This window comes from Meles meles, chromosome 11, assembly GCF_922984935.1.
Source record: "Meles meles chromosome 11, mMelMel3.1 paternal haplotype, whole genome shotgun sequence".
Taxonomy (NCBI): domain Eukaryota; kingdom Metazoa; phylum Chordata; class Mammalia; order Carnivora; family Mustelidae; genus Meles; species Meles meles.
This window is the reverse complement of record NC_060076.1, coordinates 85,721,164-85,734,978: the sequence shown is the minus strand read 5'-3', so window position 1 is coordinate 85,734,978 and position 13,815 is coordinate 85,721,164. Positions and strand designations below refer to the sequence as shown.

Below are 13,815 nucleotides of genomic sequence, written 5' to 3'. Positions count from 1 at the left end.
CTAAAACATTTTTATTTTTTTTTTAAGATTTTATTTATTTATTTGACAGAGAGATCACAAGTAGGCAGAGTGGCTGACAGAGAGAGAGGAAAGGAAGCAGGCTCTCTGCTGGGCAGAGAGCCCGATGTGGGGCTCGATCCCAGGACCCTGAGATCATGACCTGAGCCGAAGGCAGAGGCTTTAACCCACTGAGCCACCCAGGAGCCCAAACCACTTAAATTTTGATATACAAGGCTTTAGGTTAAGTCGAAAATGAGTTACTTTGAATTTGGCTTCACTCATGGATAAATCTGGGAAAGTACTATATGTATTCAGTTTTATGGAAGTCAGGATTTATTATGTCACTTAGAAAATCTCCAACTGCTTCCAATTAGTTAAAGGCACATCTACTTAGCAATCAGACTTCTGGAAGTCTCAATGATTCAGAATAAGAGCAACACCTCCTAGAGTATTATTATTATTTTAAAAGATTCCATTCAATTATTTGACAGAGACAGAGAGAGAGTGAACACAAACGGGTGGTGGGGGGAAGTGGGAGAGGGAGAAGCAGGCCTCCCACTGCCCAGGGAACCCGATGTGGGGCTTGATTCCAGTACCCTAGGATCATGACCTGAGCCAAAGGCAGTCACCTAACTTGACTGAGCCACCCAGGTACCCTGAGATTATTATTTTTTTAATAAAATGAATCTCAGAGCATTAAAAAATGAATAATAATTGAAAATGAGAAATCTGTACAAAATGTAAAGACCAGTTCATTTGCCACCATTAAAAAAAAACAAACACATTTCTAAAAAAAGATTTATTAGAGAGAAAGAGGAGAGGAGGGGCAACGGGAGAGAGCGCGAATCTTATCCCCTGCCAAGCACCAAGCCCCATAGGGGCTCCATTCCATGACCTGAGATCATGATTTAAGCCAAAATTAGCAGTCAGATGCTTGACTGAATCAGCCATTCAGGTGTCCCCAAACAAACCCACTTCTGATGTGTTTTTGGTTAAAAAATTAAAGCCTGTTTTTTTAGATAAACTGACAAAAGAAATTAAAAAATTAGATTTATACCAGAGCCTAACACCAGAAACAGACAAATGAAGTGGGTACTAACAGCAGGAGGTAGGAAAGATCAGAATAAAGCCAGAAGTGATGGCAAAAAATATATATTCAACTATGAAACTATGAAAAAAGGGGAGGGGTGGAATCCGATGTTAGGTCATTTCTGTTCAATGGAGCCATAAGTGCAACATATACCAAAGACTGATCCAAAGGAAATCACCATAACAGTACTATGCAAAGGTGGTCAATAATATAAAATGAGAAGTCATTTTATGAGAAACCAGTTCATCTGCCACCATTTAAAAAAAAACAAACTCACTTCTAAAAAAGATTTATTTATTTATTAGAGAGAAAGTAGTAGTAGTAGTAGCCCCTAGTAGCCCTAGGGGCATCATCAATACCAAAGCAAGGAAAATTAAACTCACTTCAATATTCTTTAAGGGTACTAAGTGAATAATCTGTAGCAACATTTGCCAAAATTAGAAGTGAAATCATGACTGCTATGGTGTTTGGTGTTTAGAGAGCCACATACTTTACAGAGTTAAGTGCATACAAAGAAGCAGAATATTCATTCACCTTTTTGTTTCTTTTTAAGATTTTTTTTTTAAAGATTTTATTTATTTATTTGACAGAGAGATCACAGGTAGGTAGAGAGGCAGACAGAGAGAGAGGAGGAAGCAGGCTCGCTGCGGAGCAGAGAACCCGATGCGGGGCTCGATCCCAAGACCCTGAGATCATGACCCGAGCCGAAGGCAGCGGCCCAATCCACTGAGCCACCCAGGCGCCCCTTAAGATTTTATTTACTCGAGGGGCGCCTGGGTGGCTCAGCGGGTTAAAGCCTCTGCCTTCGGCTCAGGTCATGATCCCAGGGTCCTGGGATCGAGCCCCGCGTCGGGCTCTCTGCTTAGCTGGGAGCCTGCTTCCTCCTCTCTCTCTCTCTGCCTGCCTCTCTGCCTACTTGTAATCTCTATCTGTCAAATACATAAATCTAAAAAAAAAAAAAAAAAAAAGATTTTATTTACTCGAGAGCCAGCGAGCAGGTCTAGAGAGGCAAATCACCCACCAAGCAGGGAGCCCAACGTGGGGACATGGACTCTGAGATCATGACCTGAGCAGAAGGCAGATACTTAACTGACTAAGCCACCCAGGCACCACATTCATTCACCTTAAAAAGAGTTTGGCAGCATGCTTTTTTAGTTAAGACCGCATCCAAAGTACTTACAATGATCAAAGTAAGTGTAATTTAGAAACTAGGTGTATTTTTTTTTAAGATTTTATTTATTTATTTGACAGATCACAAGTAGGCAGAAAGGTAGGCAGAGAGAGAGAGAGGAAAAAGCAGGCTCCCCGCTGAGCAGGGAGCCCGATGCGGGGCTTGATCCCAGGACCCTGAGATCATGACCTGAGGTGAAGACAGAGGCTTTAACCCACTGAGCCACCCAGGTACCCCAAAGCTAGTTTTTTTTTTTTTAAGACATTTTCTATCTTATTTGCATATGCCTTATGCAGAAATGTGGTTTGTTTTCTTTTGGGGGCAGGTTTTATTGCCGCCTTCTTTTGGACCATTATATATAGCACTCAGCAGCAAAGGCACTTCACCATCTGAGACACCCCACAAGATCTGTGCTAACATGGGAACAGACACTTAAAACCTTAAGAAAAAAATATTTTTATTAAAAAATTTTTTTTTAAGATTTTATTTATTTATTTAATACAAAGAGAGAGGTCACAAGTAGGCAGAGAGGCAGGCAGAGAGAGAGGGGGAAGCAGGCTCCCCACTGAGCAGAGAGCCGATGTGTGGCTCGCGGGGCTCGATCTCAAGACCCTGGGGTGATAACCTGAGCCGAAGGTAGAGGCTCTAACCCACTGAGCCACCCAGGTGCCTGCCCCCCAATTTTTAAAAACAATTTTTCTTTTTACAATTATCCTCATTTTTCAGAAATATTTTATTTATTCTTCAGAGAAAGAGAGAGAGAGAGCACAAGCAGGGTGAGAGGGAGAGGGAGAAGGAGACTCCTCAATGAGCTGGGAGCCTGACATGGGGCTGGATCCCAGGACCTGGAGATCATGACCTGAGCTGAAGGCAGACGTTTAACCATCTGAGCCAACCAGGCGCCCCAAGAAAAAAATATTTTTAAAGATTTATTTTAGAGAGAGCATGCGAGTACATGGGGGTGAAGGGCAGAGGGAGAGAGAAACTGAGGCTGACTCGGCACTAACCCAGGAGCCCCAAGGAAAAATTTCTTTGAAGTACTCTGTACCCTATTTTTTATACTTCAAACTGAAAAGAGAAATTTTGGCAAAACGATTTTCTTTGAAAAAGGCATCATGTCAGTTATTTTTTTAGGTTAAGAGTTATACTTTTTAAATACTAGTAAGATTCTTGGGGCGCCTGGGTGGCTCATTCAGTTAAATGCCTGCCTTTTACTGGGGTGGTGATCCCAGAGTGCTGGGATCCAGCCCCAGTGGGCTCCCTGCTCAGTGGAGAGTCTGTTTCTTCCTCTGCCCCTGCCCCCACCCCTGCTCTCTTACTTTAATAAATAAAGTCTTTAAAAAAATTTACTAGTAAGATTCTAGAAATACTTAGAGAGTAACTGGGCCAATGAGTCACCTGAAAACACCTTTGGATACATGGTTTTATTGGTAAACTGCAGAGATGCCTTTATAACTATGAGTTTAGAAAAATTTAGAGGAGTTTCCCAACTAGGGAAAAACATTTTTTTTTTAAAAAGATTATTTATTTGACACAGAGAGAGAGGGGGAAGGAGGCTCCCCGCTGATGTAGGGCTTGATCCCAGGATGCTGAGATTATGACCTGAGCCGAAGGCACAGTCTTAACCCACTGAGCCACCCAGGCACCCCCAACTAGGAAAAAATTACCGGCGCGCTGTCAAATAAGATTCTGTTCCACTGGTGGTTAAGAATTGGGGATAGACACACAAAAATAGTTGAGGTGAAGATGACAAGAATCTACCAGAGTTATCAAAAGCCTCAATCCCAGCACTGGAACTTTTAATCTTAGGAAACAAACTGAAAGGTTGGAGAGGAGAGGGGTGGGGGAATGTAGTAATGGGGTGAAGGACACTGGGGAGGGTATGTGTTGTAGGTGTATGTGCTGTAATGAGCACTAGGTATTATATATAAACTGATGAATCACAGACCTGTACCCCTGAAACAAATATTACACTATATGCTAATTAATTTAATTTAAATATAAAGAAAAGATGAATAAAAAGGAAAAGTCTTGCTAAAAAAGTCTCAATCCTAAAATTTGGTTATGAAACTAATTTTTTAGTTCAAAAAAAAAAAAGGTTCAGCAGTAAAGAGCAGAAGATCAGAAGTGAGGAAGCTAGAGAGCCTATAAGCTGTTCCAAACTAATTTGGACCAGAAGGCCTAACATAGGTCCATGTAACTATTTCTATATTTATGTTTTCCCTCAGTTTCTTACTACTACACTAATACAGGTGCCATTAACTATGTATGGCTACTTAAATTGAAATTAACTGAAATTAAATATTTAGTTCCTCAGTCACAGGAGTCACCTATGACTAATGCGTACCAAATTGCATAGTGTAGAATGAACATTTCCATCACTGCAGAAAGCTCTGTTGGGCAACGCTCAACTAGAACCTTTCAAATCCAGCCAATCCAGAACAAGAGCTTTTATACTTCTATTCATACTACCTTGAAATGTTGGACTCTTTCCTTCCTGGTATGTACAAGCAATTTCTATAGATCTTCTTACTGAAAACTGCAAATGACACAGAACTAAATGAGGTTACCTACACAATACAGTTTTAGAAGAATGTATTTAGACAAAACATTACAACATCTAGCCCAATTCTTTTTTTAAGGTTTTTTTTTTTTTTTTTTTTTTTAAAGACCGAACACTTGTGCAAGTGGGGTTGAGGGGGAGAGAATCTTAAGCAGGTTCCATGTCCAGTGTGGAGCCTGATATGGGGCTCGATCTCAGAACTCTAACTCAGAGATCATAACAGGAGCTGAAATCAACAGTTGGATACTTACTGACTTAGCTATCCAGGGACCCCTTTTTATTTAAATTTCAGTTAGTTAACACAGTGTAGTATTAGTTTCAGGTATACAGTATAGTGATTCAACACTTCTATGTAACACCTGGTGCTCATCACAAGCACTCTTCTTTTTTTTTTTTTAAAGAGATTTTTTAAAAAATTTTATTTATTTGACAGAGAAATCACAAGCAGTTAGAGAGAGAGGAGGAAGCAGGCTCCCCGCGGAGCAGAGAGCCCGATGTGGGGTTCGCTCCCAGGACCCTGGGATCATGACCTGAGCAGAAGGCAGAGGCTTTAACCCACTGAGCCACCCAGGCGCCCCACAAGCACTCTTCTTAAATCCCCATCACCAACACCCTCTCCCATAATCACCAGTTTGTTCCCTGTAAATAATCTGTTTCTTGGTTTGCCCCTCTTACCCCCGCTTTTCTTGTTTTGCTTCTTAAATTCCACATATGAATGAAATCATATGGTATCTGTCTTTCTCTGACTTATTTCACTCAGTATTATACCCTCTAGCTCCATCCATGTAACTGCACATGGCAAGATTTCATTCTTTCTCATGGCTAATATTCCATTGTATAACCACATCTTCATCCATTTGCCAGTTGAGGGACACATGGGTCCTTAATTTGGCTACTGTAGATAAGGCTGCTATACATTGCTATACACTGGGGTGCACACACTCCTGTGAATTAATGTTCTGGTATTCTCTGCATTTAACCCAATTTTAATGTGAAAGCCACTTTATTGAAAATGAGCAAAACAAATCAATTAGGTCAACTATACATTTTAATGCATGCTTTTGACGTGTCAAATGGATTCACATTCTTCAAAGGGTCTCCATATACTGGAACTGCAAGCAAACGTAAGAAACTATAAAAACAGGGGTGCCTGGGTGGCTCAGTTGGTTAAGGCCTGCCTTCAGCTTAGGTCATGATCCCAGAGTCCAGGGATCAGGTCCCACATCCGGCTCCCAGCTCAGCAGGGAATCTGCTTCTCCCTCTCCCTCTACTCCTTCTCTCTCAAATAAATAAAAATTTTTTCTTTTTTTAAAAAAGACTTTTGGGGCACCTGGGTGTCTCAGTGGGTTAAAGCCTCTGTCTTCGCCTCAGGTCATGATCCCAGGGTCCAGGGATAGAGCCCCGCATTGGGCTCTCTGCTCAGCGGTGAGCCTGCTTCCCTTTCTCTCTGCCTGCCTCTCTGTCTGCCTGTGATCTCTGTCAAATAAGTAAATAAAACCTTAAAAAATAATAAAATTAAAAATAAAGGGGCGCCTGGGTGGCTCAATAGGTTAGAGCCTCCGCCTTCGGCTCAGGTCCTGATCCCGGGGTCCTGGGATCGAGCCCCGCATCAGGCTTTCTGCTCAGCGGGGAGTCTGCTTCCCTTCCACTCTCTCTCTGCCTGCCTGTGATCTCTGTCAAATAAATAAACAAAATCTTTAAAAAAATAAAAAATAAAAAGATTTTGTTTATTTGACAGAGAGAGACACAGCGAGAGAGGGAACACAAGCAGGGGTAGTGGGAGAGGGAGAAGCAGGCTTCCCGCTGAGCGGGGAACCCAATGTTGGGGCTCGATCCTAGGACCCCAGGATCATGACCTGAGCTGAATGTAGCCGCTTAATGGGTGAGCCACCCAGGCACCCCCAAATTTTTTCTTTACTAAAAAAAACTATAAAGACATTTGTGACTATTAGCCAAGTAATTTCTGAATGTAACCCATAGAGAATTCTAAATATTACAATCCTGATGATCCACTTAGGTAAAGAAAGCCCTAACAAGCAAATCAAGCCTTCCCAATGATTAAGTAGGACAGGTTGCGGATTTTTACTTAGGTCAATAGTACAGACTCCCATAAAGCTTTTGTTGACTGGGAAATGAATTATAACTTAGCTTTCAATGTCACATCTGTCCACATTGCTGGGCATAAACTAAAACATGAGCAGGCACATGTTTTCCTCCCTTAATCATAGATTTTTGGCACCTCTCCTCAAAGACTCCAAAACATACCTACCTCAAAGATCACAGAAAAGCTGCCATAGTACACTGGTAGAGACAATGCAAAGAATACACATTATTCTCTCCTCCATTTATAAGAAGTAAAATTTTTTTCTGGGAAACTTCTCAGACAAACACCTATTCAATGTATTACACAGCATATAATACCCTCTATAGCAGGGTGCCTGGGTGGCTTAGTTGTTAAGCATCTATCTCTGGCTCAAGGGTGGTGATCCTGGGATCCAGCCCAGCATGGGGTTCCCAGCTCAGCCGGAAGCCTGCTTCTCCCTCCCCGCTCCCCCTCCTGTGTTCCCTCCTTCACTGTGTCTGTCAAATAAATAAATAAATAAATAAAATCTTTAAAAAGAAAAAATACCCTCTATAGCACAATATGATCTAAGTGAAGAAGTCATAAACTTCAGAAAATTTACTACTGTTGACTATAATAATGAACACAAGCTTTTCCAAAGAGAACTCACATTACTGTTATCTCACTTTAAATTCCTAAGAGTTAAAAAAAAAATTCAAGCCACACAGGAGGTTAAAAAAATAAATAAATAAATAAATCTCACCGCCAGGCTAAAAACTAAGGCTAAAATCCAGACGTTACAACTTTGGGTCATTTGTTTTTAGTTCTGGTGTTTACTACTGTACTCATATTTATCCTTTAGTACAATGTACCCTCATTATAAAAGATTCAGAGAATTTATCCCATTTTTCTCTATCCTCATTCTGAACCAGGATTTAATTTTTCATCACACACTTTCACTGATTTCTTAATTTTAAGTTTTTAACCTTTTAAAGGTGGGATTTGTTTGATTTTGTTGGAATACATCTCCAAGTACTTTGTTCTGCCTCCTTCTCAAGGACCTTATGAAGTAAGCCACATTTTTAAGCACACTTTCAAAAAAATGTTATTTTGCTTTCATACCTAGGACAAACTAGGCATGCTTCAGAATTTTAAGTTCATTTTAAAACTTTTCCTCAAAATTTAAATCATTCACCCACATCATCTAGTATCCCATCCCATGGTGATCAATACCTATCTGATTTTTGTTTTTTGAAGTGATTCCTATCTCTTTGCCACAAAAAATTTATGAGATTTTCCTTTATCTTTAGCTCAACATGTGTGTTATTTTGTATCCATTCTATTTGTATTTAACAGGTTCTTTTGATCAAAAGCCCCAGGACTTTTCTTCAGCTCAGAGAATTTTTCTTCTACTTTTTAAAAAAATTTCTTCTCTGCCTTCTCTGTTCATTAGGAATTCTAAGATTATGCATTATATCTATAAACTTCTCTCCTTTTCCCCATCTCTTTCAGCTCCATGCTCTAAGAAATTTCTTTTTTTTTTTTTTAAAGATTTTATTTATTTATTTGACAGAGAGAGATCACAAGTAGACAGAGAGGCAGGCAGAGAGAGAGAAGCAGGCTCGCTGCTGAGCAGAGAGCCCAACGTGGGACTCGATCCCAGGACCCTGAGATCATGACCTGAGCCGAAGGCAGTGGCTTAACCCACTGAGCCACCCAGGCGCCCTCTAAGAAATTTCTTATAGTTTATCTCACAGATCATGACTTTGGTGTTCTAGAGTGTAGAATTAGTTTTATTTGTACTTTTAAAAGATTTCATTTATTCCGAGAGAAAGCACGTGGGTGAGTGGGGAGGGGCAGAAGGGGAAGGCAAGGACAACAAAGAATCTGAAGCAGACTCCATACAGAGCATGGAACTAACAGGGGGCGCTCAATCCCATAACTGTGAGATCATGACCTGAGCTGAAATCAAGATGATGGCTTAGCTAATAAAAAAAACAAAACAAAAAAACCCAAAAACAAACAAACAAACAAATAACACCTTAAAACTCTACCTTCGGCTCATGATCTCAGGGTCCTGGGATTGAGCCCCGCATCGGGCTCTCTGCTCAGTGAGGAGCCTGTTTCTCCCTCTCTCTCTACCTGCCTCTCTGCCTACTTGTGACCTCTCTCTGTCAAAAACAAACAAACAAACAAACAAAAAAAACCTTAAAAAGAAAAAAAGATGACGGCTTAGTGGACTGAGAACACTCAGGCGTTCCTAGAATCACTTTAACATTAGGAATCGGTTTTAGTTTTATGGGAACACATCCTTTCAAATCTCTCTTGGAATAGTAATGAAGACAAATTTTTGTTGTTCTGTCCATCTGTGTTTTTTGGGTGCTTGTTCCTTTGTTTACCTTGGATTTTCATGCTGTAGGATTGCTTCCTCAATGACTGTTCACATTTACTAGTATAATAAAGAGGATTTCTGGGCATAGACTATGTGAGAATCAGACTCAAATCTCAAATCCCTCTCTCACATACACCTTACACACACACACGCGCGCGCGCGCGCGCGCAAGCACTCACCTCTGCCTATGACACAAAACAAGTGTCTTTGTTTATTATATTCAGTGGGAACAGAATATACTTTACAAATACTCAAGAACATGTACAGCTTTAACTATTCGATCTAGTAATACAATCAGGACTTCTAACAAGTAAATTCTTCCATTGAGCATAGGATAGGCCAGAAACCACTAAGCTAAGAATTATGTAACCTGGGTTTCGGTGGTAGTTTTACTATTAAAACGTTGGTGACTTTAGGAAAGTAGGTCTCTTTATACATAATGTTCTTCTATAAAATGAGAAATTTGAACTAGATGTTAAGGTTGCTTCTAGTTCTGCAACTTTGTGACTAAGATGCTTTTAAATTCTCATACATCGATTCACTCAATATTTCACAGCATGTAAAGAAATTTGTAACTTGAAAAACTTCAGAGATTCTCAAAGCTTCCCCCCACCACTAAAAACAAAGCACCTCAACAAGCGCATTAATTTATATTAGGCAAGTTATAGTTAATAAGTTGTAATGGGGAGGCAGGCAGTAAGGTGGAGGAGAGTGCAGGCATTTGTGAGGGGGTGAGAGAGATCTCACAGCTCTACTTTCCAAAATGAGTGATTTCTGGGATGCCTGTGTGGCTCAGTTAAGTGTCTGCCTTTTGCTCAGGTCCTGATCCCAGAGTTTTGGTATTGAGCCCTGCATCAGACTCCCCTCTCTGCTCAGCAGAGAGCCTGTTTCTCCCTCTCTCTCTCCCTGCTTGTGTTCCTCTTTTGCTGTCTCTCTGTGTCACATAAATGAAAGAAAAAAACCCTTTAAAAATCCTTAAAAAAGAAAAAAAAATCTTCTTAAAAAAAAAAAGAATCATTTCTTTTTATCTCCTGGCCACTGTGGGGAAACGATACTTAGTTTTAAAAATTGTGGCAAAATATGCATCACATTTATCATTTTAAGCATCTTTTAAGTGTATAATTTTATGGCATTAGGGACATTTACACTGTTGTGCAGTCATGCCTACCAGTCTTCTCCAGAACTTTCATCTCTCCCATCTGGACTCTACTACCCATTTACTCAATGACTCTTCATAATCAATGACTCTTGGGGGTGCCTGGGTGGCTCAGTGGGTTAAGCCACTGCCTTCAGATGAAAGGCCATTCTCAATCATTAATGTAAATGAAAAAATTCTATACAAACTATGAGCAAAGTGAGTCTAGCAATGCATGAAGAAATTTTACATGATCACCAAATTAGGACTATTCCACAAATGCCAGGTTGGCTTTGTGGATTTTATCCCATTAAGGGTCTTAGAAAACTAGAAGGAAATTTCCTTAATCTCTAAAGGACATCCATAAAAATTCTGTAGGAAAATTATACTTCAAAAAAAGAATACTGTCAGTGTTTCACCATTAAGACCTCGAGCTTACATGGTCATGGACAGTGTGACAGAATTCTGGCCAGTGCAGTAAAGGAAGAAATAGCAATGAAAGAATAAGGATTTACAAAGCTGTCATGTACTAAGTACACAAAAACATACTGCATTTCTATACTTCAACAAAGAACTAGAAAACAGAATTTTAAAGAAAGATGTAAATAGGGATATCTTATTCAGGAATACAAACACTCTAAGATTTCAGTTCTCCCAAACTGATTTCTAGATTCAGTGCCACTCATCAGCATCCCATGGGACTATCACTTACATTCATTAACATATCAAAGTTAACCCAAATGACAAATCCCCATGGATTGGGAGTATAGGTGTTACAGCAAACAGATGCCACCTTTGACAACCATTTGGTGGTCCATTTCAGGCACAATTTTTAGAACAGAAATTTGGTAATATTAAAGCATATATCCAAAGACTTCCTAGAATCTTTACACATTTGAAGCCCAATGAAAGACATCACTTCTATGTAATACCTATAAAAAAATGTGACCTCGGGGCGCCTGGGTGGCTCAGTGGATTAAGCCGCTGCCTTCGGCTCAGGTCATGATCTCAGGGTCCTGGGATCGAGCCCCGCATCGGACTCTCTGCTCCACAGGGAGCCTGCTTCCTCCTCTCTCTCTGCCTGCCTCTCTGCCTAGTTGTGATCTCTCTCTGTCAAATAAATAAATAAAATCTTTAAAAAAAAAAAAAAAGTGACCTCAACTTCACAAGAGCAGTAAAGCTGTGAATATACAGATACCAGTTCAGATTTTACTTATTTTTTGCCATCTGTTGGCCAAAACCACTTCCTTCCTCTTTCCTCAGATACTCTCATTCTGAACAACTATCTCACCTTTATTTTCTTCATCCAGTCTCAGATTATTTTTTGTACATGAAATGGGAAGCTCTTTCATTCTTATTTTTCTTCTTCCACTGGACTCATTATACTCTCTACATTCACATCGTAGTAAAACACTCATTCTTCATTCTCCCATACTTATTTATTGAGAGAACAAGTGCACAGGCACACAGCCATGCATCCGTGTGTGGGTGGGGTGGGAGCAGGGAGAGTGAGAATCCCAGTAGGCTCCACGCTGGGTGTGGAGCCCCACACCAGGCTCCGTCCCACCACCTGAAATCATGACCTGAGCTGAAATCAAGTCCAACATTTAACTGACTGAGCCACCCAGGTACCCCATCTCACACATTAATTTAACTCCACAATTAAGAGCATGAACTCTGGTCCCAAAATGCTGAATATGAATCTTGGCTTTACTGATTTGTCATCTTGGGAAATGTAAACTTCTGTTTCTTCTTCTGTAAATTGGGCCAGGGGGATGATAATGGCCTCTATTTTACAGGGACGTTAAGGTTTTGTAAGACCTATCTATATGTAATTACATTTTTATAAACAGTAGCTTGGCTTTCATAACTTACCAAAATTTCAAGCCTGCAAATTTAGGTTCTTCAATATGAAAAATCAGTGATAATACTATTTCATTTGCTTTGTTTTACAATCTTAAGCTCAGCTAACATAGTCTTTGAGTTACTTCTGTGTGGCAGCCATTGCTAGAAGTAGGCATACTTGAATGTTAAGTATATGCAATGGAAGATGTTATCTGGGATAAGGTTCGTAACATTAAGGACAGACACATCCTTGGGGTTAATAAATAGTTGGTAATTTACAAAGTTGTTCAGTTGGTTAATAATATAATAAAGAAGAAACCTTTTTAAGCCCAGGAAGTCTAGCTTCTTGAAACAGTTGTTCCTGGGCCATTCATATACATTTCCGTACTTTTAGAAGATACCTTTTAAAAAATACAGAGTGGAAACTGAATTTTTTAGTGATGATTCAGGGTGCTACCAATATTCAGAATATTACCAATATAAAATGTCTAATAAATTTTAGGTTTGGAGAATTGTAGGTAATGCTTAAATTTAAATTTTTTGAAAAATTAATATATATAGTTTTATTTTAGGAACTTGAAATATTTTTGCTCTAAGCCAATATTTATCTGTAAGGTAGAAAATTGCTACATTACCTCTCTTTGCAGCCTGGGCAATGTGAAGAATGTATCAAGTCCTTTAGCCTCTATGATACCATCTTGTCAATATTCTAATGCCTAACGAAATGCTTCTTATTTCTTATTCTACCCTCTATGGCAGCTGTCAGGTTAACATATTGTGAAATATTGATCTCAGGCTTGATAATGGGCAAACCCTTATCTGGATGGTTCTGAGCTAGGTACTATTTATTTAATCAATTCCATGAAAATTCACCATGTTATCAGCTTGGGTCAAACCTGAAAACTACCTGAAATACCACCACTATTAAGAATATCTCTGGTCCAACGGCCCCTCAAACCATATGCAAAGTTTTTTAGAAGAAAGGTCCAAAATATTTTTTTAAAAAGATCTGAGAAAGAGACAGAGACAGTAAGAGAGAGCATGAGAGGGGAGAAGGTCAAAGGGAGAAGCAGACTACCCACAAAGCTGGGAGCCCGATGCAGGGCTCCATCCCAGGACCCTGAGAACATGACCTGAGCCAAAGGCAGAGGCCTAACCCACTGAGCCACCCAGGCGTCCCCAGACTTCCTATTCTTGGTTTCAGGATATGCCTTTACCTGTGCAGTAAGCAATATCCCTAATTCTGACCTTACCCAGTGGAGGTTCCAGAGAACTTGGTCAAGACACTGTAATTCTAAAAAACAAGATTTACAGGGGTGCCTGGGTGACTCAGTCTGTTAAGCATCTGCCTTCATTCGGCTCAGGTCCCATGGAGGCTTCCCTGCTCAGCAGATGGGCCTGCTTCTCCCTCTAGCCCTGCTCATTTTCTCTCTCTTGCTCACTCTCTCACATAAATAAATACAACCTTTAGAAAATATAGATTTACAGATACTGGGAAGAGGAGAGGATTAGAGTTTGAGTCTGTGAACATAATGAGATGCCAGATTTGTAGAGTCT

The 13,815-nt window shown here is 40.0% G+C and overlaps 1 protein-coding gene across 2 annotated transcripts in view; it reads right to left on the bottom strand.

The window, feature by feature from the left end:
* Positions 1–13,815, bottom strand: part of ABHD17B (abhydrolase domain containing 17B, depalmitoylase) — a 56,974-nt gene that overhangs the window by 22,905 nt on the left and 20,254 nt on the right. The gene's annotated exons all lie outside the window — the stretch shown is intronic.